The 25,696-nt window shown below is 34.6% G+C and overlaps 1 protein-coding gene across 1 annotated transcript in view; it reads right to left on the bottom strand.

The window, feature by feature from the left end:
* ALDH1A1 (aldehyde dehydrogenase 1 family member A1) overlaps positions 1-25,696 on the bottom strand; it is a 305,164-nt gene that overhangs the window by 258,870 nt on the left and 20,598 nt on the right. Inside the window, exon 2 of the mRNA XM_074394665.1 lies at positions 10,392-10,495. The gene's annotated coding sequence lies outside the window, so the exon portion shown is untranslated. The remainder of the gene's footprint in view (positions 1-10,391; positions 10,496-25,696) is intronic.

Raw genomic sequence — 25,696 nt, 5'->3', positions numbered from 1 at the left:
TAATGGATTTGGCACTATGGGATGTTAACCACTATTCTCTTTGGGTTAATCTGCCTTGCACCCTTTGCTGATGGCTGTAGGTATCAGGACTAAGCATGTACAGGATTATGAGACATGGGGAGTTTTACCTCCCCAAAGAGGGAAACTTGTGAGCTGATAGATAGGACCCCTGGAAAAGATCCTTCAGAACTGACAAGCAGCCACCTGAACTTTTGATTCAGTGTTGCTGCAATGGGTGGATCTTTCTCCGGCCTCCCTGAGCTAGTTGCCTTCTCTACCTCACCAGAGGCAATGCTTCTCTCTCTTTCTCTCCTTTCCCTTTCCTATCTTTTCTTTCACTCAGGGCAACCATCTTTTTCAGAAACCACATGTTGAAACTTCTTTAATCCACTTTTAATGGATTAAAGATGACAGAGCCTTACCAGGGGCAAGTGTGAGCCCTGTCAGTTCAATACTGGCACTAAGCTGAGTGACTAATGTCTATGTTTTGTCACACATAGTTTGCTCTGCCCAGACGGAAAATGTTAATTGGTTACCCCATGCAGCTCCTTGGGCAGCATTTTACAATATTGAGAAGCTTTTGTTTGTAGTTCCACAAAATACCAGACACATTAGTCACTCAGCTTAGTGCCAGTTTGACATGGCTTCCACCCAACTATCCATCTTCCTTGGGCAGCATACTCTCTGGCACTTTCTGTATTCCCCTGCTCTGGCCTTCTACAAGCCCTACTATGCTTCTTCCTGCCTCAAGGGCTTTGGAATTCCCCAGCCTAAACACTATATTTTTCTCATTTCATTCTTGTTAACTTTACTAATACTATAAACATCAGCTGAAATATTCATAGGCCCTTTTAACACTACATACCTCTGTACTATATTAAATGCCAGAGCTGTAATTTTATGTTTACGGGATTATTTAGTTAATTATTTGTCACCTCTTCTAGAATACAAACAGCTTGTTTGCAGAGACTATTTTTTTCTGTCTTCTTTTTTTCTGCTTTTTATTGTATTGCTATTGTCTGGTGCAATAGCTAGCACTAAGTAAAATTATGACAAAAACGATAGTTTGTGCTATTACATGTTAGCACAATGTGCTTATTTTTTTAGTGCTAAGGCATTTGGTGGGCATCAAGAATTATACTCGAACATCCAGCATACAAGACTAGAGCATTGCTGTGTCATATGCTCTCTCTAGCTTTCTTTTCTTGGTTACTCCAACACGGTGGGGAAAAGATTTATTCTAGAGAAGCTACCAGGGCCGCAACTGCAGCAGCGAAGTTGTTTTACATCAAGGACAAGCATGCTTCTGTAAGATCCCTTAGGGATGGAGTGGTTCTACTATTTCAAATTAGCCCCAGTTGACAGGGAACATTTGTTTTCAGCATTTCGTTTTTTGCTAATTATAAGATGAGCTGAATGAACACTGGAGCTAAACATTGAAGGTCTGAGCATAGACAAGATCCAGACTGATGTGAAACAGATTGATAGCAAAATAGGACCAGAAAGATCAGGAGAGCACCATGGGAGCACCATGGACACAGCTTTCTTCTGGTCCTCTGGAATGTCCCTTTTACATTCACTTGAACACTAGGTTTAAAGAATCACCAATCTAACACTATTTCTACAACTCATTCAAGACTGTATATTACCTGTATCTGCTGTTTGGTCTATGTTCCTTCATTCTTCCACATTCACACACAAAAGATTAAGCTTTCATGACTTTCTATAAATTGAAAGTTGTATTGCTATCTATGCATTCGTTGTGACACACGAAGAGCTCTGGAATGAGTGTTCTCTAAGCAAAGTTGTTTCACCCTCTATTTGTTGAATGAAATTTCTTTTTTTAATCTAGTGACACCTAATTGTAACTTCGTCTCTTAATTTATACAAATGTGAATACTTTTATAAAAACATTCAAAATGCTTTCTTACAGGACATCTCGTAATTTGAGAAAATAATTTAGGTACTTAGCCAAAAATTTTATACAGTTCTAAAAGTGATGACTAAGTGGCTCCTTAATCTAATCCTTCTACTCAGAAACAAAATCAGGTGATTGTATGTGAGTATGCTGATATGAAGCAATAGGTCTCTGAAAGCTGAAATGTGCGGAATAGCATTTGGGTCCTTGACTGCAAGCAAGAGAAACTGAGGAGTGAACTTGTGAAAGAGGAACTTATAAAAAAAAAAAGATGTGTTAGAGTAAAGGACTCAGAGAGGGTGGAGGACTGGGAGCCCAGGTTTAGAACTAGGCAAGAAACTTAGGAGTTACAAAATACAAGAAGCAGAGGGAAACATGTACAGCCACTTTCTCATTGCTCACAGATCCTAACCAGGAGACCACCACTCAGCTGTCACCAAGACCTCTGCAGGGAAATACATCTAAACCTCCCTCTTCCTGAAAGGTGGTTCTGGCTAGAGGAATCACTTGCAATTGCAGTCAAATGGTGGCTGAAACTGGAAAATGGAAAATGGAGCAGCTGAGGGCTGGCCAGGCATCTCTTTCTTTAAGCAATAAACTCAGGGCTTGTCCAAGTGGACTGGATTCAGCATTCTCCCTGCATGGTAGTCTCAGGGAAGTAAGCCCACTGAGGCAGAGCCCAGGGCTTCAATACAAGAGTTCCGGTTACCAAAGCAAATGCTACATCATCTTCTACCACCTAGCCTCACAAATCACAAATGACTTCTGCCACATTCTTTTGGCTATAAGCAAGTTACAATTTCAGTTTCAAAGCAACAGTGGTTAGATTCTACCCTTCAAAGGGTGAGTAGTGAGGTCCTAGATGATTTGGGGAAGAACAGAGATCACTGGAACCATTTAGGGGAGACACTATTTTCCATATATAAAGGACAATAATATATTTAATAATATTCCTTGTACTTCATTTGCAATATTCTCCATAGAGTGGCTATGAAAATTCAGACATCATTATTCCTGTTAAAAGAAAGCTATGGTTCTCATATTCTTATTAACACAAGAAATAGCCACCTTGGGCAATATTTTGGGATGGGGTGCTGACAAGGTATGTTCAATTTATTAGCTACATCGTGCTGAAGATTATACTCAGTAAATGAAGAGTGAGATTAATCATGATTATTTTCCTTTGCAAAAGCCATGAAACATTACTAGCCAAGAAGAGGAAAAAAAAAAATTTGTATATATTTGCTAAGGATTCATATGGGAGCAGAGTGGATAGTGACTTGACAGACAGAGAGATCTGAGTTTTAATTAAGACTTCACCATTTATTAAGTGACCCCAAAGATAGTAATTACTTCTTTTAAGAGATAATTTCTCATCAGTGAAATACTACTACCACTGCTACAAACTGCTGTACAGAGTTGTTGTAAAAAGATTAGATACAGTGGAGCAGAGGGGCATAAGAAATTGCAGAAACAGCCAATACCAAACCAACTAAGAGAAGGTGAAAAAAAAAAAATCACTGCCCCCAAATAGTAGATAATTGGTAATGATAGGCAAGTCAATGTAATTGAATCCATTTTTATTTTTCATTCATTTCTATTGGTATCGATGACACAGTTCTTACGGTAGTTGGACCTGGCTTAAACTAATTCTTAGCTCAAAACCGAAATGGCTTTAGAGGACAGAATGATCCGAGAAGGAATTTTTGGACTGGAGTTTGTGTACCAGCTAAGGCTGAACCAGAAATACAGGCTTTTAGTAACTGGAAACCCAAAATGCAGTCATGTGGAAATGATCCTTTACCCTCAACTTCAATGGTAAAGATGTGGGAGGTTGACTCAACAGTCAAGTGACCTACCTGCTAAATCCTTTCTTTGGCTTTGATGTGTAAACAATGTGCCTTCTTACAATTATCATTGCTTACTTTTTGACTCTGAAAACTGACTCAGAGGAGGTCAGTGTTTTCACAATCCTAACTCAGAATTAGGTTATGCGATTCAAATCCCAGCCTGACCACTCACTGGCTGTGGAGTTGGCCAAGTTACGTAACTCAGGTTGCTCATCTGTAAAATGAACATATTGATGGACATGACCAAAGCTAAATGAGATAGTCCATATCTAGCACACAGAAAGTACTCTAGAAACATGAAAACATAGTAGCTGCTGCTACTGTAAGAAGCTTGTAATGCGTTTCCAACCAAGAAACTTTCCTTTAACATGATAATGCATTATGAAATATCCTGTATTATTAGAAACATTAGATCATTTTCAGCTATTGCAAAGATAAATGTAATGAGATTTTTCACATGTATAAACTAAGTTATGAATTATATTCTTTATATTCTTGTCTTGCTGCAGATTAAAGTTAATGGTGTTAGTCTTTTAAGTAGTAGAAAGTTTGTTTATAGCCTGTTCTTTTCTGCAAATATTGAACTACAAATGGCTCCAATGTAGGAGTAAGAAATGTTTCTGTGAAAAAGAGCAAAGCAGAATACAAAAAAATTAGACAAAAAAGAAAAGAAAGGAAATGAAAATGTCATTAACATATCTACATATTAATAATTTCACTTTTTTAAAAAAGTAGACCTCAGTTATGTAGTCTATGAAAAACTCAAATTAGTCCCAAGCTGAGTCATCAACCAAACAAACCACCTGGACAGAAGACTGGTTTTGGCCAGTCTAATGGAAATACACTTTAGCCTGTTGGGTCCAACTGGAAACAATTATTGTTCCATTTTCATGGAGATTGTGACTGTTGGAAACTCCATGTTAGCAGAATGAAAACCAGCTGTTGATTTCCAATACCTCAACTTTATACTTTAACTATATTTGTCTGGTTTTATCTATCATCTGTGTACCTTTCTTTTAGATTAGTCTTTGTAAATTTATACTGTAGAAGTATCAAAGAAGCACACACAAAATCTGTACACAGTCATAGAAAACTAAATTTTATGTCAACTTTCAAGAGAAAAACAAAGAAGAAAGGGAGGGAGAAAGAATACAAATTTTTGGCTTGTGTATAGCGGGATAACAAGTTAAACTCACATCATAATTTGATAAAAGCAAGAAAGAAAAATAAGGAAATAGAGTCAAGCATGGCTACATAACTTGTGGGAACAATGCAAAATTATAAATGTGGGGGCCTCTATCCAAAAATTACTGATTTCAAGTAGATAAGAGTAGATTATTAAATCAAAAGTGGGGCTCTTCTGAGTATAGGACCCTGTGAGTGTGTGCAGATTGTATGTCCATGAACAGGGTCCTGAGTATAGTTTCTTTCTGCTTAAAATAATCTATTCTCTTTAATAAATGCTCATACTCAAGGAGGGAGACATTAACTTTTATTGCCATCTGGTATGACTCTTAGTCTGATCTGATCATTTACTATTTATTTACTTATTTAAGATTGGGTCTTGCTCTGTCAGCAGGCTGGAGGGCAGTAGCACAATCGTAACTCACTGCAGCCTCAAACTCCTCGGCTCAAGCAATCCTTCCACCTTAGCCTCCTGAGAAGTTGGAACTACAGGCGTGCACCATCATGCCCAGCTAATTTTTATTTTTATTTTTTTCATAGAGATGGGGACTCACTATGTTGCTCAGGCTGGTCTCAAACTCCTGGGTTCACTGAGTTTTTCACAGAACTATCCTACTTCTGTGGTAGGAGGTGAGTATGTCTGTGTGGGTGTTAAAGTATTCCTTGTATTATGATTAAAGGGCATGAATGCTGTTTTTCAGAGTGCAAAGGTGTAAGAACTAAAATGTCTTATCATAACTACTCATATTTGTTAGTAAAGAACAGTATAACCTTTCTCCAATAAAACAATGGCACAAAAATTAAGAGCCGTGAAATTATTTTAAATAAAAAAACGCTGCTAGTAAATACATTTACTATTGAATGATGATGTACTATCTTAATCCTGTTTGATATTAGCCAATTGTTCTAGAAAAATGAGGAAGGTGTTAGAATAAAGAATGTTAGAATACTAAAGAAATTTCTCTATTGTACCTTTTGGAGAACATATTTTCTGACGGAAAGAACAGAAATGAACTATAATATTTTCAACATGATTCTCTTATCACGTATAAAGCTTGTAAGTTTGTCTCTAGGGAGTCGTAAAAGACACAGCTATGATACAAACAGGCATAGCATTACTAGGTTGTAATTTTTAATCTGTTGGCTTCAGTATTTCCATAGCTTTCCTCAGTATGTCAACAAATTTTTTGATATGTATTAGCCATAGTATTTGCCAGTATAATTTATAGTGATTTTAAACGTACAATTTCAACCCTTGTACACTGTTGATGGAAATTTAAATTTAAAAAGGTATTGTAAAACACTGATGGAGGTTCCTCAAAAACAAGAATTACCATATAATCTAAAAATTTCATATCTGGGGATGCACCCCCAAAAATTGAAGTCAGTTTGTTGAAGAGATATCTTCATTCCTATGTTCATTGCATTATTCACAATAGCCAAGTTATGGACTCAACCTCAGTGATCAGGCACGGGTGGGTGGATCAAGAAAATGTAGTACATATACACAATCAAGCACTATCTAACCTTAAAAAAGGAAGATATTTTCTCATGTTGGCAACGTAGATAAAATTGGAGAACATTATGCTAAGTGAAATAAGCCAGAAACAAAGACAAATATCACAGGTTCTAAATTACATGTGGAGTCTAGAACAATTTAACTCATAGAAGCAGAGAGCAGAATGGTGGTTACAGAGACCAGGGAGTGGTAGAAATGGGAAGATGATGGTCGATCGAATGGTACAAAATCTCAGATAAGAGAAAAAATTCTTTTGAGTTTTATCACGTAGAATGACAACTATAGTTAATAATACAGAATTATACATTTTAAAATTCAAATTGCAAATGTTCTCACCACAAAAAAATTGTTTGAGGTAATGGACATACAAATTAGCTTAATTTAATTATACCACATTGTAAATTATATGTAAATTTATTTTTATATTTCTAAGTTTATAAATATATAATTGTATAAACCTTCTCCCTTATATTTATAAATTGTATGTTTATAAATTTATAAATTATTTCATACATTTATACAATTATAAGTTGTCAATTTATAATAAAAGATAAAAATAAATATTTATTTTAAAAGATCACTCTGGAAATTTTTGCCGCTGGTTTCATCCAACTTTTGATCTTTCCTGCCATCTAGTGGTCACGTTTTAAAACTACCTTTTAAGTGTACACAAAGAACTGTATTATAAAATGTAAAAAACTACTGTATTCTAAAATGTAAAAGTAAAATGTAAAAGCATGCGCTGTTGCATTACAAGGTCTGCAATCTAACCCAGGACACATAATCTCTAGGCATAAAAAATATTGGGAAAAAATTTAAGAGTATAAAGGAACGAAAATTGTCGACAATAGGTAAGAACTATATATATATATGAAATATAGAATAATTATTTTATGTATTTATTTGAAATAAAGCATTAGAAAGATAATTCAGATTTACCTTGCATAAATGGAGGGGGGAGGGCTTGAATACAGCTGACTAAATGTGCCTGACCCTCGTCTCAACAGAGAATGATGAACACAGTACCTAACCACACACAGTACATAACCACATATCCATCATACAGAGCATCCAAAAGAGAACCCTGGAATTCATCTGTAGTCCACACAATGGCATTATTCCAAAGAGGGAACTCATGCTGTGTCATACTCACCCCCTGAGACCCAAGCAGTTGGCAGCATGGAATCAGTTTGAGAACTCAGCTCCTACTAGACCGCAATGGTCCCTCAGGTTCAACAGTCCCATGCATCCCCACATCTCAACAAAATATTAGCCAACTGAATCAAATAGCACATCTAAAAGATAATACATCATAATCAAGTGGGACTTAACCCAGGGATTCAAGGACGGTTCAACACATGCAAATCAATAAATGTGACACATTGCATTATCAGAATGAAGCACAAAAACCACATGATTATCTAGATAAATGCAGAGAAAGCATTTGATAAAATTTAACAACCTTTATGGTAAAAACTATCAGCAAATTAGAATAGGAATATACCTCAACATAATAAAGGCTATATATGGCAAACCCATAGCTAACATCATGCTGAAGAGAGAAAAGCTGAAAACCTTACCTTTGACAACTAAAACAAGACAAGGATGCCACTCTCACCACTTTATTAAACACAACATTGAAAGTCCTAGTGAGAGCAATTAGGCATGAAAAATAAATAAAAAGATAGCTAAATTGGAAAAGAGGAAGTCAAATTGTCCCTCTCTGCCTGAAGGATTATCTTATATATGGAAAAAACTAAAGACTACACCAGAAAACTCTTAGAATTGATGAACAAATTAAGCAACGCTGCAAGATACAAAATCAACATACAAAACTCAGTAGTTTTTCTAGACACCAATCACAAACTACCTGAAAAAGAAATCAATAAAGCAATGCCTTTTACAATGGCAATCAAATATACCTAGGAATGAATTTAAACAAGAAAAATAAAGATTAAAAAAACTGTAAAATTTATATTGAATTATTTAATGAAAGAAATTGAAGAGGACACAAAGGAAAGACATGCCACACTTACAGATCAGAATAACTAATATTGTTAAAATAGCCATGGTTTTATAAAGCAATCTACAGATTCAGTGTAATTCCCATCATAATGCCATGGCATTCATCATAGAAATGAATAAAAAATCCTACAATTTGTATAGAACCACAAAATACCCAAAATAGACACAGCAATCCTGAGCAAAGAGAACAAAGCTGGAGGCATCACACTACTTGACTTCAAAATATACTATAAAACTATAGTAATAAAAACAGCATGATATTGGTCTAAAATCAGACACATGGACCAATAAACAGAATAGAAAACCCAGAAATAAATTCATGTGTTTACAGCAAACTCATTCCTTACAAAGGTACTAAGAACACACACTGGGGAAAACATACTTTCTTCAATTCTTCACACTGGAAAAACTGCATTTCTATATGCAGAGGGATAAAACTAGACTCTTACCTTTCACCTTATATAAAAATGAACTCAAAAGGAATCAAAGTTTAAGCATAAGTCCTAAAACCATAAAACTACTAGAAGAGAGAATAGGGGAAATGCTCAGGAAATTGTTCAAGGCAAATATTTTATTGCTAAGACTTCAAGCACAGGAAAGAAAAACAAAAATAAATAAATAGACTACATTAAACTAAGAAGCTATTGCACAGCAAAGGAAGCAATCAACAGAATGAAGAGAGAACCTGTAGATTAGGACAAAATATTTGCATACTATTTATCTCACAAGGAAATTCTACCCAGAATACAAAAGAAACTAAAGCAACTCAACAACAAGTGAAAAAACCAAATATTCTTTCAGTAGTTGGGCAAAGAATCTGAATAGACAGTTTTCAAAAGAAGACATACAAATAATCAACAAATATTTGAAAATAACATGTTGAACATCACTAATCATCAGGGAAATGCAAATCAAAACCACAATGAGATATCATTTCACTTCAGTTAAAATGGCTATTATCAAAAAGACAAAAATTAACAAATTCTAGAAAGGATGCAAAGAATAGGAAACACTTATACACTGCTGGTGGGAATGTGTATTAGTACAGCCATTAGGTAAAACAGTATGGAGATTTCCCAAAAAAAACTAAAAGTAAAATTATCATATGATCCAGCAATCTTACTACAGGGTGTTTATTCCAAAGGAAAGAAAACTAGTAAATCAAAGAGTTACCTACACTCCTTTGCTTATCACAGTTTATTTACAATATCCAAGATATGAAATTAATCTAAGTGTTCATAAATGGATTATGGATAAAAATATGATAAATAGTTATAAACATAATTGAATAGTTCCTAAAAGAAGATAAAATCTTCTCATTTGCAGTAACATGGATAGAACTGGAGGTCATCATATTAAGTAAAATAAGACAGCCACAGAAGGACAAATAAATATTACATGTTCTCATTCACATGTGGGAGGTAAATACAGTGGCTCTCACTCAGGTAGAGTAGAATAATAGTTATCAGAATCTGAGAAGGGTAGGCAGAGTGAAGGGAAGTTGGGTAAATTGGTACGTAGATACAGTTAGCTAGAATAAATAAGTTCTGCTGCTCGATAGCATAAGTAGAGTGACAATAGTTAACAATTTACTGTACATTTCAAAATAACTAGATTTGAAATGTTCCCAACACATACACACACATAAATATTTGAGGTGATAAATATCCTAAATAGCTGTATTTGATAATTATACATTTTCTGTAGTATCAAAATATTACATGTACTCCACAAACATGTAATTACACATCAATTAAAAAATATTAATGAAGCACAGATTTTTAAAAATCACACAAATAATTCTTGTGTCTTAGTATTAGTTAATTCTCACACTCCTATAAAGAACTACCTGAGACTAGGTAATTTATGAAGGAAAGAGATTTAACTGACTCACAGATCTGCAGGCTGCACAGGAAGCATGGTTGGGGAGGCCTCAGGAAGCTTACAGTCATGACAGAAGGGTAAATGGGAAGCACGTATCTTCTTCACATGGCAGAGCTGGAGAGAGAGAGCAAAAGAAGTGTTATACACTTTTAAGCAACCAGATCTCATTAGAATTCACTCACTATCATGAGAACAGTGAAAAGAAATCTGGTCCCATGATCCGATCACCTCCCATTAGCTTTCTCCCCTAACGTTGGCAATTACAATTTTACATGAGATTTGGGTGGGAACACAGAGCCAAACTATATTACTCTTCTTTTCCATACTTCCTAAAAGAGTACATCTCAGTGACCACTTACACTTCTTCACTCCTGTTTACTCATTACTCTGCTGAAATAATATTGGCCGATAATCAATGACCTTATCAATTAATAAAATAACAATTTTTAATTTTTAATTTTTCTTTGCTATATTTGACAGGTTCCCTTATGTCTTTTCTTCCATCCTCTGGTTCTTTTCTGATTCTCCGGTCATTACTCCTTTTACGTAGGTTCATGTGTTCTGCTTCCTTTTATTACTTTCTTATTGTTATTGATATTGTCTGGGGTGATCTATTTGCCTTACTATTGGTCACACGATATCATTCACATGTATATTTTAATCTTTCATTTGCATTTTATGTCCTTTAAATCTAACGTGTGAGCATTGGCTTCTCAGAGGTCTAGCCCTGTACAGCTAGTGACCTGTTGAACCCCTGCTTGTCCCTGGGAAGCTAAAGTTCATCATGCCTCCCTTTCTATCCCAAAGTGATTTTATGCCTATTGGAAAAGTGAATGTGCCTATGAGAAATGCATAAACCATGGCAACGTCTTACGAGAATTACCATCTGCACTGGTAATAAATAAAAATGTAGTGAGGGCACTGGTTGCCACCATTGCTGATCGCTGGGGATGGAAGCAAACAAGAGAAAGCAGTGATGTTTACTGGCAGGATCATTTTGCTGGCTTTTAAATATAGAAACTAACAATAAGAGTGAATTACTCCATTCAGAACTGAGTAATTTTAAGAGAGAAGTCTGGCAAGAAGCATCACAGTCCTTGGATGAATAATTCTTGCTTTAAAAGACTCTGCTGCTTGTGTCCTGGTGCTTTGCCTCTTGGATTTATTGCAGCTTGTCCAAAGCCAGGTCACACTTTCAAGGGTGATTTTCAATTGTTTAAAATCACTAGCATCAAATTGAGGGGATATACCGACATATTGAGAAGACACAAAAAGAGATAACTGCAAATGGAAAAGTAAGAGAGAGGAAAAAAATCACCCATTAACAGCATATGAAGTCACAATTAGTTACTTCTTTCCAGGAATTTAAAAACCTACTCCCCAAAACCATGTATTTTCTTTACATTGTGAACATTTTATTCTTTGTCAGCTGTGTGAAGAAAAAAACTTTTTAATTTTCTTTTGCCTATTCTTGAGAAAAAATTGCAAAACACATAACTAGAAAATATTTTCAATAATTATATGTATTTCTTTATAAATGCTATAAGGAAATATATGTACAAGTAAATATAAAGATGTTACTAAATTAATAAAATAATATCAGATACTATATTCTATATCTTCCCTCATCTCATAGTCTCAACATATAACATGTATAATATTTTATTTGAAATGCATATGTCATTTTTTTGCTAATTCATTTTTTATATTGCCTGAAAAGTACCATGGTCCCAGGTAAATCCATTTGAAAATTCCAGATTTTACTTTTATAGGTAGCTCAACTCAATAATTCCTACTACAAACATATCAATTTCTTTCTTAATTCATTAACTTTTAAAAATATATGTTAAGAGCCCTATTGCAAAAGATGAAGATAGTACCTTTCTTACTCAATCTTTCTGGCCCTACTTAATCCTACAACTATTTGTTAATTAAATCATTATTTTGAGTTTTTCTGATAATTGCATTTATACAGCTAAATGTTTGGTCAGTTCTGGAATATCTTTGGCTCCAGATTAAAAAAAAAAAACTTGATTATCATATGACTTATGTAGGTAAGAATTTATTCGCCATTCATAGCAAGAGATCTAGAGGTGCATGGTTGTAGGGTTGGCCAATAAGCTTAATAATGTCAAGGTCCCTGGACAGCAACTTTGCAAACTCTTAGCCTTCCTTCTATGGCTGGATAGACGTATATAAGTCTACCTTCTCCTTTCGTGCTGTTATTTGGGTGTATACATCACAGCCAGCTGCAAACATGGAGGCTAATGCATTCTGTGTTCAGCCTTTTACTAATTACTTTGACAGTAACCCCTGTTCCCATCTTTTTTTCCCTGCCTTCTCAAGCACATGTTTTGTGTTGTTTTCTAAATTCTAATTTATCCATCGGTAGGATTTTATCAGCTTTCTATATTATAGAAAGTCAACATTTAAGTGGCTGATTGATGGTATATTTTCTTGCTTTTATTATTGTGAATAATTTATTCTTCTTGGGTATGTAAGAAGAAGGGAAGAAAAATTTCTGTATTCAGGTCAGTTTTTTAAACTAAAAGTTTGTAAGCATGATTGTAAAGTGTCTCTTCTAACCTAAATATAACAAACAGATGTTTTTCTTTTTACTTTGTGAATTAAAAATTCACCTTGTGAATTAAAAGTTGAATGGCAGGAGCTTATTTGTTTTGTCATATCGAGTTGATGTGGTTTGAATCCGTGTCCCCACAAAATCTCTTGCCAAATTGTAATCCCCAGTGTTGGAGGCAGGGCCTTGTGGGAGGTGACTGGATCAGGAGGTGATTTCTCATGAATGGTTTAGCACCCTCTCTTTGGTAACAGTCCCATGACAGTGTGTGAGTTCTAGTGAGATCTGGTAGTTTAAAAATGCATGGTGCCTCCTCCCTCCCTCTCTCTTGCTCCTGCCATGTAAGATGTGCCTGCTTCTCCTTTGCCTTCTGCCATCATTGTAAGTTTCCTGAATCCTCTCCAGACATTAAGCAGATGCCAGCGTCATGCTTCCTGTATAGCCTGTGCAACTGCATAAGCCAATTAAACCTGTTTTCTTTAAAAAATATCTAGTCACAGTTATTTCTTGATAAATGTAAGAACTAATACATAAGTGGTGAATTCGTAATTTCAGTGAAAACTATGACTCTAAGCTTAACATTCATGAAGATTGTATGTGCCAGGAACCATGTTCACTATAATTTTTCAAACACTATGTTTGCATTTATTTTGAACAATTTTGGACTTATAGAAATGCTGTAAAAACAGAACAAAGAATTCTGATACATTTTTAATACATATCCTCAAATTTTAATATTTTACTCCTTTCTGTTCTCTTTTTCTACACACACACACACACACACACACACACACACATGCATACACATACACACACTTCTGACCTATTGAAAAGTAACTTTTAGACATGATGCCTCTGTGGCACTGAATACTTAAATGTGTGTTTTCTGAAAGCACCATGTTTTCTTACAAAATCATAGTAAAATTATCAAAATCAGGAAATTTACATTGACACAATACTGCTATCTAATCTGCTTACCTACTTTACAGAAGAATCTAAAATATTTAATTCTGATACTATTCAGATAAAAGGAGAGAGTACTGTATTTTTAATTGCCATAGCATTATTAAGATTATTTTTATCAATTTGAACTTTACTTTTTGCTTTCATATGAATATAAAACAGGAATAAACACATCCTGAAAATCTGAGCCCTTAGGGCCAGGGCTAGGGCTTAAATTGATTCTTGGAGGCTGTTAAAAACATTTTATGTCTTTGATAACTCATTAGCTTTTTATTACTTTAGACCAATGATTCCCAACAGTGAATCACTGTTGTTACTATATTCTTCTAGTTTCTTGAAATTCTTGTTGGGGCTTATGATAATTGAAATTAAATTGTTTAATTTGTAGTAAGTTATTAATTGTCTTCTCCATTAAAATGAAAGCTCTGTTTCTTAAAACTAAAACTTGAGAATTTAATGTAGTTCCTAGAAGATAGAAAGGGCAATACATATATATGTATATTATATATATTGAATATACATATATGTATAGTATATATTGAATATACATGTTTAATATATGTATATATATTGAATATACATATATAATGTATATATATACATATATTTATATTGTATATTAAATATATTAAATCTATATACATATATTTTATTTACATCCACATATTATGCTTTTAATACTACATATTTATTATCTATATAATTTATACCTTTATAAATATTGCTTAATGAATACACTGAGTATAAATATTTCTTGTTCTGAGACTATTACAACTATGTCTACATGAGAAATGTTAATTTCCACTTATTTACTAACAAATTCAAGAAATATTTATTTAATAGCTATTATTCACTAGATATCATGGGATCAGAAAATCCATTGATTCTTTAGATGATACTGTTCTTATAGTTTCTCTGTAATGCACATCAAGCACTCTATTTTAGATAATTTGACTGTCCCTAATAATCCTTTAGTGGTGTGATGATATGTTAAATATTATTTTTTATTTATTAAGAAATGTTTTCTTCTTTCCTTCCTTTCTTCCTTTTTTTCTTCCTTTCTTCCTTTCCCTTTTTCTTTTATTTTTCTTTCAATCCCTTTATTAAGTTTGTTGTAAAGATTGTTGTAAAGATACACATTCTCATATTTATTGACAATGATTACCATGAATAAAAGCATCAAAAATAAAGCAACTGCAAGATGTGCTTCACATATAAACAATCACGTTGTAAGAATAAGAAACCTGAATCCCCGGCCGGGCGCGGTGGCTCAAGCCTGTAATCCCAGCACTTTGGGAGGCCGAGGCGGGTGGATCATGAGGTCAAGAGATCGAGACCAGCCTGGTCAACATGGTGAAACCCCGTCTCTACTAAAAATACAAAAAATTAGCTGGGCATGGTGGCGTGTGCCTGTAATCCCAGCTACTCAGGAGGCTGAGGCAGGAGAATTGCCTGAACCCAGGAGGCGGAGGTTGCGGTGAGCCGAGATCGTGCCATTGCACTCCAGCCTGGGTTAACAAGAGCGAAACTCCGTCTCAAAAAAAAAAAAAAAAAAAAAAAAAGAAACCTGAATCCCTGTACAACAAAGAGATTAGGAAGCAAAATGTGAGTAAACTTGTATTCAGAATATAAGTGGGTACAAAGACAACACACTCATCGTATACCTCACTTAGGTTCTTTTATGATGCATAATGCCTTAATCATTCGTGAAACAAGAATGAATATTAAGAAACATAAAATCCAAATTGTATTTATTTTCAATATCAATGCTAAACTCAAAATGGCAACTTCACTGACTCTCAATGGTAAATTTCAAACCTGGAAAGCAATCTTAATTTTTTTAACCCTGTGAATAGGGTCTGCAAAAAAAGATAGATTATTTTATTCTACTTACAAAGAGGCTGGGTCTCAGCCCACACTTTAGCATGAGCAACAAAGGACAGGAAAAAAACATCATTAAGAGTAATGCTCATACATTTAAAAATACCTAGTTGAGCCATGTTTTTTCTACTTACATAGCAAGCCTATTAAACCACTAAAATAGATTTCCTTCCTTCCTTCCTTCCTTCCTTCCTTCCTTCCTTCCTTCCTTCCTTCTCTTCTTCTTTTCCCTCCCTCCCTCCCTCCCTCCCCCACCTCTCTTTCTCTCTCTCTCTCTCTCTCTCTCTCTCTCTCTCTCCCCTCTCTCTCTTTTCTTTCTCTTGTTCTGCCATCCAGGCTGGAGTGCACTGGTGCGATCCTGGTTCACTGCAGCCTTGCTTGACCTTCCAGGTCAAGTGATCCTCCCACTTCAGCCTCCAGAGTAGCTGGGACTTCAGGCATGAGCCAACATGTTTGGCTAATTTCTAAATGTTCTTGTAGACACAAGATTCGCTATGGTACCCAGGCTGGTCTCAAACTCCTGGGCTCAAGTGAGCTGCCCACTTCAGCCTCTCAAAGTGGTGAGATTATAGGCAACAGCAACTGTGCCTGGTCCCTTTACTAAGAAACTTTAATGTGACAGGCATTCTTAAGCATTAGTGGTGCAGAAAATAAATGAAAGCATTGGCTATTTTAAAGCTGTGAATCTCGTTTGAAGAATATCTTAAAAGTTTTAACTATGCTTCAATAAAAAACAATATTCTTTCATGCAGTTTAAATATTGCTATTTTCAGCCTGGATTCTCTACTTCCCTTATTCCACCACTATTTTCAATACACTCTCATTTATAATGTTTACTACTTATTTCTTCTACATCATGCCAATTGAGAATAGGGTTAATTTTTGGAAAAGAAGTAATATACCAAATATTTTAGACCACATAAAATTAGCAAATGGTTATATTTCACATTGCATATTTTTTCAGGTGGCCGTAAATAAATTGTTTAAAACTCAAACTTTTCTTCTTAAAATATAATGTGTTGTGCATACACACATAAATATTAGGTATGGAGAGATATAGGAAAGTCCCTGTAACTTAAAATTAAGGTGCAAATTAATACATAATGGATGAGATTAGCCATCTATACAAATAAGTGAGGTATCATCTGTGAATGTCAGTGAAGAAGCCTATTGTTCAATAGGGATGTAGTTCAAGAAAGTATGATTGCCATATTTTATTTAAGGTAACTATAGCCTAATCTTTTCAGAAAGTAAAGAAAGATGAAGAAAATGTAAACATGAAGACTGCAATGTATAAGAAAAACTATAATGTCTAAGAAGTCTAAAAATGCAAGGCTCAAAACCTGTCCACAGAAGCAAGACTCCAGATCTTAAGAATACAGTTACTTTATTACCTAGATTTGTACATATCTATATGAAATGTACAATCCGTATTTACTACCTTATTTAAAAGGAAGCTCGAATCTTTGTCTCATCATAGTACTCCTTTCATTTGCTTCACGACACTTACAAGCCCTAATATTTTTTGTTAAACTGTTCATTTTCTGTTTTTTTCTGTCTAGAATGCAAAGTCTATGAGAACATGTATCCGATTTGATCACTGTTGTATCCTGACTACATAGTGTCCAAAAACATTTTCTGAATTACTAATGTGAACAATTTACTTAATCATATTAGCCCTCAGTTTACTCCTAATATACACATAGTTTAGAATAGTTAAGGTTAGAAGGATTAGATAATCTCAGTAAAGTTCTTAGAACAGAAACTGACACATAAACATAATTTTTCCTTTTACTGTTGTTGCTACTAATCTTGTTAGTGTTATTTTAAGAGACGGAAGCCAGAGAAGCACAAGGAGAGGGAGGATGCAAAGAATAAAGGAAAGAAGAATAGAAAGAATGAGGAAAAAAACAGAAGGAAGGAAGGGAAGAAGGAAAAGAAAAAGGAAAGAAAGAGGAGGAGAAAGAGAAGAAAGAAGATGGGGAAAGAAGGGGGGAAGGAAGCATTGGACAGAAGAAAAGTCACTGGATCTTGACATAAGCTGGATAAAACACTTGTCCAGGCCACAGACTCATTCAAATTCTTAGAAACCCTGATATCAGGTTCTTTGGTTAACACATTCTAATATTACTATATCAGAAAAAAAAAGTTCAATTTTACATTAATCGGTTGGCATTCTGGATTGAAAGATCTTACTCTCTTTCTGTCGAGTTACTGGACTCAGTCACTCTGGAGAGACCAAATTGCCCTGGCACAGAAACAAACCTGGGCCTCAGGGGCTCCAAGTTCAAGCAGCAGGATTTAAAACAAGCGGAGACCGTGAGCGTGCTGCCACCTAGCGGGCTCTGCTGAGTGCCCAGAGGCCGCCTTCACTCTCCTGGTTTTCTACCTGGTGATTTCGTCTTTTTATTTACCTAAATAAATAAATGTGTGAGTACATGCTGTATAATTGGAGAGGAGTAGGAACATTACTTAAAAACAATTTCCTACTTGCATTAACAATAACAAAAATGCAATCAAGAACATTTGTAAAAGACAGCTTTAAATAACTGGTTTCATGTTGCAAGCGTTTTTTTTTTTTTTTTTTTTTTTTTTGAAACACGGTCTTGTTTTGTCACCCAGGCTCCAGTGCAATGGCAAGATCTGGGCTCACTGCAACCTCCGCCTCCTGAGTTCAGGCAATTCTTCTGCCTCAGCCTCCTGAGTAGCTGAGATTAAAGGTGACTGCCACCACGCCAAGCTAATTTATGTATTTTTAGTAGAGAAGGATATTCACCATGTGGGCCAGACTGGTCTCAAACTCTTGGTTTCCACGCTGGGATAACAGGAGTGAGCCACTGCACTTGGCCTGCAAGAGCTTTTTGATTGAGGTTGCAATAAATTATAAAAGGGGGGAGACCTTAACATTCTGCTTTAGCCTTTACTTCTTCAAAGAAAAAAATCTTATTTCTTTGTATATGCGTGAATAATGTATACTAGCTTACTGTGGCGTAATTGTTATTCGATTGATGAAAAATAATCTCAGATGAGAAATTTGTTGAGTAATTTACTTCTTAGATCAAATATAAAAATCCATACAAAATTAATTCTTCTTATTTTATTACACTTTGTCACTACTTCCCTCCCAATACCTTGTAAAAGAGAAAACATGAAAAAAAATTATGGACAAATCCTGTGTAAACAGATATAAGGTGAGAGTGAAAAACAAACTTCCTCTGAGGTAAATGGAATTACTTTTTCCCTTGCAAAGACTTTGGGTTGGATCCAATTTGATTTGATGAACATCTGTTCTTCTTGGGAAAACATTTATATTGTAAAGGTAAAATACAAATTACGTTCTGAGACAAATTTGCAGCCTTTTCTCATCCGACAGTAAAGACAGTAACATGATTAAGATAATCTTCACCACTAGATGGAGATATTGCCATTTATAGGAGAGAGTATGTCTGGGTTGCATTTATATATGTATATATACATTTTGCACTCAGAATCAGAGAAATTATATATGTCCTCTGTGACCCACTGCGTGCATTTACTATCACCCACCCTCCCTTCCAACACACACATACTCATAATAGTGAGCTAGTTTGAAAGACACAGAGCAAAACTAAAAGATAACATGCTATCTCATGAGTTAATAATGGACTGGCCACAATGGAGCTACAAAATAAATTCAGAGCGAAATTTCCAGCTACGAGTCTGACATTGTAATTAAGGGAGTGGAGTGCAGGTTTCTCTCGAAGCATCAAAGCATTTAACATGGCTAGGATAGAACCATAATCCGATCAGCTGCAACTGCCACAGCAACAGAAGGACCCTAAAAATAGGACCCCTATGGTAATCTGTCTGGATTACTAAATTCAGTGATGGCTTGGCAACAAATCAGGGAAATGTTTGCGGAAAAGGATTTAAATATATCATGAAGTTCTATCTGCATTATGGAGAAATCCATAAGGCCCCCAATTCCAAGCTACTGCCTCAAGGCTGCTTCCAAACAACCAAGCTCATTTTGTCAAAACATCACCTTTCTGTCATGCCTTGTGCAATTTAATCATCTTATATCCATTAGTTGGGGTAGGGGAAAAAAGATATTTCAAAGAAGGCCTACCCCCACCATTCTCTGGTACCTAAATTTTATGCCACAGAGCCCTTATAAATACAATTTTAATTTATTAATGCTGATAGAGAAATTAATCAGGGGACAATAAGAATTCTTGTAAAAATATTATTTAAATAGATCAAAGTAAGACTTTTTAAAACTATATGAAGATGCATGTGACGTATTCATAGGTAAATCAATAGAAAGTAGCTAAATATTTGGGGTGTGTGCTAAGTGTTACTGACTAAAGAGAAAGATATTTTAGTTGACTATGGACCAATTCAGAATCTAGAATAAAGCAAAGATACAGGCACTTTGGTGTACATATTTCTCAGCATTTATGGTTAATTCTTTTATGGGCTCTCATTGAAGTTTTCTAGCATGTCAGAAAATTGCACATAGCTTCTCAGCTCTACGTTCCCTTTTCAGGTTTAGAAAAGCTCCCCAAGATTTCCTTTGCCCAGGCCTCTGATATTCAGAATATTTCTGTTTTCTTTCTATAGTGGCTACAGATTACACTCTCCCCATTTGCTCAGATTCCTATCTTTTTCTCTCCCAAGATGCTGCAGCTTTCCTATCCTCTCATTCTGGTTATCCCCAAAACAATCTTATAAAACAATCTCTTTCGATTCTTTCACTGAAAAGCACTAAAAGGATTCAGGAAATTAATAAACAGCAAACATGGAAAAGCTTCAGAAAGTTCAGACAAGATTTCTCTTCTAAATCCTCTATCTGCCTCTAGAGATTACTGTAGTCAAAGTCTATAACCCTGAAAAATCTTAATCTCTTTTTAAATTGCTATACTGTTTTCTAAGTCATTTAGGTTGTATATGCCAATGTTAATTTCACATGGGATGGCATCCTTTGGAAATTGATAAAATACCTGGAACTTGGACTCAAGTTAGCATTCCTTTTGTTTTTGATACAAGTATCTATTTTGAAGTCTTATTACTTTTTGTCGGTTTTTTGGGCAGAGGTGGGATATTTCCTTTTCTAATCAGAGTCAGACATTCTGCAATTATTACTTTTGCTTTAGTAAGCTCATCTAATTTCAGAATCTTCTCAATACCAAAAATTTTGATACCAGCCAATGAGAGCAGACTCATCATCCATATGAAATTATACATGTATGAAACAGGATAATAAAAGATTGTCAAGGAGCACAAATTATAACCAGTGTGTAGCAATTTTTCATAAACCCCATGATTTTTAACATATAAGCAATATATTTATAGTCTTTGACATCATTGTAGATAATATTTAAAAAGACCAATAACTTCGTACAGCATAAACAATGTACCTTGCTTTTTGTTGGTGTATGTTGATCAGAAAATGAAAACTATGTATTTTAGTGTGTTTTCTCTTTCCCTTTTACTGTGAAAACACCTGGATTTAGAATCACTGGTCAATTGTACTACGGTGCTCTGTTTGGATACCTGGGGATATCTAAATCTTCTCCTGCATTTATAACAGAAAGCATGCTACCCAAAACTTAGTTGCTTAAAAGATTCATTTTTAGCTCATGATTCTGTGCTTCGGAAATTTGGCAATGTTTAGCCAGCAGTTCCTCCCTTGTCTGACCCTGACTCCCTCATGCAGCTGCAATCAGCTAGTAGGACATTGGGGCTGTGGTTCCAGATGGCCTCACTCACATGTCTAATGGTTGGCTGAGATGATAAGAAATATCAAGCCATGTGTCTCCAAACATCTAGTAGACAAGCTTCATCAAGTGACAGCTGTGTTTCGCAATCAACAAGAAAAGGCAAATCCCAAAGTGAAAACCTTTTTCAAGCTTTTGCTTGTGTCACATTTGCTAATTTCCCATTGGCCAAGGTAAGTCACAAAACCAGCCTAGAATCAATGGGTAGGATAATAGAATATTCTTCCTTTTCAATGGGAAGAGCTACAAATGATTGCAACCTATTATATCTGCCTTATTTTTATTATTTTAATTTTGTCTTACTTTTTTCTTACATTTATTTCAACTTCTTTTTTTGGGTCACTGTGACACACATAACTAGGAAGTACATAACATGTATTTACAGATTAATTGTTATAAAGTGAATGCTGCAGTAACACCACCCAGATCAAGAAGTGATCAGGTTAATATTAATCTTGTTACAACCCCATCCCTTCCATACAAAGGAATCTATCATCTTGACTTTTATAGTAAGACTTCTTTGTTTTTCTGTATGGTTTTACTATGTATATAAGCAATACATTTCTGTTTCCTTTATTCTATCTTTTTTGAATGGACTAACACTGTATGTGTCATTTTGTGTCTTAATTCATTTATCTAATATGATTAATCAGGTTGTATACAGCTATAGTTCTTTTGCCTTTTTTGAAATAAAATTTTTCATACACATTATATTTTGGAAACACATTTAGGTTGTTTTCATATTTTATTATTATGAACTATGGTGTTATAAGTTTATAAAACCTCACTGAGAGATATTTAAAAACCTCAGTAAATGGAGTAATACATCATGTTAATCATTGAAAGACTTATTTTTAAAATGTCAATTCTTTCAGATAATTCATAAATTCAATACAATCTCAAGAGTACTTCTCATTCCCTTACCCCCCAGACTTGCCTAAACACATCTGCCAAATTAATCTTCCTAAAATACTGTCTTTCTCTTGCCATTCTCTGCTTAAAACTTATAGTGGTTTCCTAGTCTCTAGAACTGTGCTATTTAATACTGTATACTACCAGCATCATGTGGCTACTTAAATTTTAATTAATTAAAATTAAATGAAATTAAAATTTACTTTCTCACTTGTACTACTCGTTCAAGTGCTCCATAGCCGTGTGTATCTACAATGTTGGACAGTTCAGATAAAAAGCCTTTTCTGCATCACAGCAAGTTCTATTGGGCAGCATGATGTGCCAGAGAACAACGTCAATTTCAACATGGCAGTCAAGAAGTTCACAGTCTAGACTGTAATGCTTAGGTCAATCTATTCAAAATCCCTCTAAAAGACTGTGATCATGCCTGCCTATACATACTTGTAACTTACAATTCAGATATGCTTCTCTTGTTTGAATATCATCTTGAAATCCACTTGGCCAACTCTTACCCTAATTTTCTCTTATTAATGTTAAATTTCTTTTTTAAACAATAATGATAATTATCTTCAGCATAGTTTTTGTAAATATATCCATTTATACTACTATTTATTCATATTGACTCTTGTTTGTGGATGTTTCATGTTGAATGTAAGTTTCTTGATGAGAGGACTATCATCGTTACTTCTACGCATTTACTCAGTATTTTCAACTGCTGGGCTGTTGTCCAATGATAATAACCAGTTCCAGTAGATGACATTATACTTCCTCAATAATGTTACCCAACCACTGTTGACCTTTTTCTCTAGTGAAAATCTCTCTCTCAGAAATAATGCAGTTCTATATATTCCTTGTTACCACCATCTTCATTCCTATGTAATGACCTGTGTGCACGAGAGCTTTCTTTCAATATCAAGGGCCTTGGAAGATATCTGTCCAGCACTTCAACAACAACTCAAAAGGAACACTTCCACCTTCCCCGCTGTAAATTCTTGCATTGTACCACTGACCATGACAGCGGCGGTGGTCAAAACTGTCTCCTATGTCATGCCTCATTACTTGTGTGTGGTTGCTAGAGTTGAATAATACAAATTATTAATGAGTAGTATGTCCTTCATATCTAATTTCCCAAGTTAAATTTATATCTGTTGTTATGGGCCACATGTCATAGACTGATACATGCCATATGTAATATTTTCAGAAAGCTTTGTTAAATATTGGTTTAAAAAGAATTGGTAGCCTCAGTAGATTTCTCAACAACTGAAGTGCCTGTGTCACTGGCAATTTTAGCAGGGTTGACATTCATGTAGCCTGACTCTTTCCTTTCCCATTCTAGTAGAGAAGCCAAAGATACGTAAATGCTCAACATACACTCTTCAAACTCCAAATTAGTAAAAGACCCATTCTGTTGGCTTGCTGTTTATTTTAATATGGTTTATACTAGGACATTTAATTGTTGATGATTCTGTGACACTGATGAGAAAAAAAAAAGAAATGGAACTGTGAGCTGCTATTGTCTGTCAGCTATTATTCTATCTCTGTACTGAACAAAAACAAAAAGTCACTAGACTAAATTATTTTAGAGATGAAATCAAGATAGCCCATTCTAGCTGGAGTTTGGTTCCCAAATATTCATAAGACTGAGCAAATCATTTCATCTCTTCTTTCCTTGGTGTTGGCCTAGATGCTATAAGATCCTTTGAAATTCAGATTAAAATGATAAAGACACAGAAGTGGATGAAATTTGTGTTTTTAAAAATTTGGGTTTTGAAAATTACTTTTTTAGAATTAATGGTGAGTTATCCTGAATCAGTGTGGTCACAGTATTTGCTATCCAGGCCTGTCAAGGGAAATTTTTAATTGCATACCGTAAATGCTCTGTTTCCTTTGACTAGGCACTGTTGTGCTCTAAATTTTAAAAATTACTTTGCTCTTTAACACAAATGTCCTAGAAAGGGCAGACATCAGGCCCTTATTCTTGGCATTTGCCTGCCATCTGTTCTCTTAGTCTGATTAGCAAAATCATGTTTTGAAAGGTGCTGTCTTAAATCCCTTGCGTCTCTACCCTACCATGAATCGATTGGTAGGAACTCGATCGTAACTATAACCGCAACAGATTTTTGTTGCTTTTCCTGTCCCTGAGGTCACAATTTTTATATCTTAAAAACAAACATACATTTAGATTTATTCCTTAGCAGGCAAAGAGATGTTTTTTGATGTTGTTTTATTCTGTCTTATTTCCAGAAGGATCATTTAATTGTTGTCACCATGTTGATCTTTTTTTCAGAGGAAGTTCTACTTTTTATTTTTTATAGGCCTTAGATAGCGGGAACAAAATTGCACATGAGGTATTTATTTATATGTCTTACAGGCCCTAGACAGCAGGTACAAAATTGCACATGAGGTATTTATTTCTTCTGTGCTAAATATTAACAAAGAGTGGTAGTATCTATGTGTAGAGAATTATCAATGCTTCTATTATCTAGTTAATACAGGTAAAATAGAAATATTATCAGAATTGAATGTGTAGCGTTAATTTCAATGAAACATTTTTATTAGCTTTGCTATGTAAGTATCTATAAACTTTTAGACTAGTAGCTCTCTAGTTATAGAAGCCTATGGCTTGATTTTACCATGTGAACAAGTTTATTAGGATTGTCTTCAATTGGTTTATGTAAATTGTAATATTTAAATATTGAAATATTCCCTTAAAACAACCAATACACTACAAATTGTGACTCATTCTTATTTAGTAAAGTAGTTTCTCTAATAACTGCTTCTAGCAACATTTTATTTGCCTAGTGTGAAGTACTGAACATATTCAGGAGAGAAAAAATAGCATTGATTTCAACATATTAATTTAGATTACTTCCTTTTAACCTCAAAATAGATGAATTTGCTAAACCTCTTATTTTCCCATTTCAACACAATTAAAATCCCCAACATACAAACACATAAAACTTTAAACTTTTTTTTTTTTTAAGAGATACTGCCAGAAGATACTACAACATGGAAAATGTCTAGTGTTTATGAGTTTGGTCTATTGAATCTAACTATTGGGTGAATGGGATGGTTATTTTATTACTACTTTTAAAAGGTTGTTACAAATAATGAATGAAAAAAAATTAAAGCATTATTTTCTGAATTGATTCTCATCCTTTTGTCTTTGGCAATGATGTGTAGAAGTAGACTATATTGTAATTCAACCTCATTTATAAATTC

Source organism: Saimiri boliviensis, chromosome 2 (genome assembly GCF_048565385.1).
Source record: "Saimiri boliviensis isolate mSaiBol1 chromosome 2, mSaiBol1.pri, whole genome shotgun sequence".
NCBI lineage: Eukaryota > Metazoa > Chordata > Mammalia > Primates > Cebidae > Saimiri > Saimiri boliviensis.
Note: the sequence above shows the minus strand (reverse complement) of the source record. Positions and strands in the feature narration are given on the sequence as shown.